Source organism: Talpa occidentalis, unplaced genomic scaffold, assembly GCF_014898055.3.
Source record: "Talpa occidentalis isolate TD23 unplaced genomic scaffold, MPIMG_talOcc4v2.1 talOcc4.8, whole genome shotgun sequence".
Taxonomy (NCBI): Eukaryota; Metazoa; Chordata; class Mammalia; order Eulipotyphla; family Talpidae; genus Talpa; species Talpa occidentalis.
In genome coordinates this window covers 116512957-116514779 of record NW_023605194.1, presented here as the reverse complement: position 1 = coordinate 116514779, position 1823 = coordinate 116512957, and positions in this window count along the sequence as shown.

The window sequence follows — 1823 nt, the reverse complement described above, 5'->3', positions numbered from 1 at the left end:
AACACAAGTTAGCTCTGCTGGAAAAAAAATGCAACCTTGCTGCAGATCCTGGTCACTCAAAACAAGAAAACTTTGTGGATTCAGAACAAAATGGAAAAAAAAAATTACCAACGTATGTCAAAGAAAACTTAGTAAAAATCAGGTGTATCTCCAGGTCTATTCAGTCCTTTGTAGGAAAAAAATTTTGATTTTTAAGACCCATCAAAAGTTCTATCAATAGGAATCTGTTGAGGCCTCCCCCCCCCTATTTTTTTCAGAAACAATTTCTGTAGATATCAAACAATTGAAGTATACAATATTACAAGGCGACAACAGCCATTGACAATTTACATACATGTCAGGTCAAGGTGTTACCGGTTTTCCCCAGTGACAACGCTTCCCTTCTAGTGTTACTCTACTAAGTAAACCAAATAGGACAAATTCCTCTAATGCCTTTCCCAAGAGGAAAAAGAGAAACTTTGTGGAGTGTCTCAGGAGCTCTACTGAGGTTCCACAAAATTTCCTTAGATCAACCAAATGACAGGCTACCAAATTTTTTACTTGAATTTAGATTTCTGGGAAGCTTTGCCAAAACCATCAGAAAACAAGAGTAACAATATTAAATCTCTATGAAGGCACCGGCTTAGTTCAGTGGTAACATGTTGACAATCAAACCGTAACCTTTAGTTTATTCTCATAACTGGAAATTTTTTTCCCCTTATGTCCGTAGGCACCATGTGTACCAATTTTTGAACCACTAGAGGCCAAGACAAGGACACAAGGAAAGGAATACAGACATACAATATATAGACACAAAGAGCTCTTTCGTTACCATTTATCACACGTGGGATATGTCATACAACTGCAGTTTCACTCCATAGGCTCAGACAAAAATCTCAAATTCCAAAAAAAAATGTGGAGTGTTGCTGGCAGAAATCAGTTTCCGGTTATCATCCTGTTAGGGGGAAAGGATGTCCTAAAGCTAATTCCATGCAGGCTTTGTGGACTCCACCCCCACCCCAGGCCAAAGCCATCAGGACATTGGGAAAGACAAATCCCATCACCACCAAAGGGAAGGTGGCTGGGACCTGAGGGTGGGGTTAAGCAGCCAGGTTGGGTACAAAACCAGACACGTGGGCTTTGGGGGATTCCCCATTTTTTTGGCTCTCTGCTTGCTTGCTACTCTCCGCCAGCTCTTAGAGTGCCTTAGGGTTTCCAGGTTGGTGGATCTGGTAGTGTTGTTACAGGGCAGGGAGAGGGGCAACCCAAGCCCCGCAAACCTGCCTACTCTAAATGGGTTCTGCCATCCGCCGCATCAACACAAAACATATGAGACTTTAATGGGAAGGAACTTTAATACAATTAGGAAACAACACAGGAAAGACAAAGAATCTAGTTTCTAAATCAAGCACCCAAAGTCACCCGTCCCCTCGTGGGTCAAAGTCCACTCAGGCAGGACTGGCCCAGAGCAAGACCCCAGAGCCTGCCACAAGTCCAAAGCATCCTCCAGTGGGACCCACAGAAAAGGGTCAGAAACAACCAGACAAGCCTGGAAGGAAAAGAGCAAAATCAAGATAAAAGCTGCCATGGTCACCTCCCCACGGGTCTCACCCACATCTGTGTCACCCCGTCCACGACCAAAAGACAAGCGCAGTTTCTTCACGTGTCTTTAGGCTCCATGCACCTCCTCCAGGGCTCCTTCTGGCTCCATCCTGCTTCCTTCCTTCCTCAGTCTCCTCCGCAGCTTCTTTTCTCCCTGCCCAGCTCCGCCCTCCCTTGGGTGGGGCAGGGAACCTGGAACCTCCCCCTTTCCTGGGGACAACCCTGTAAGGGTAGGATGCATT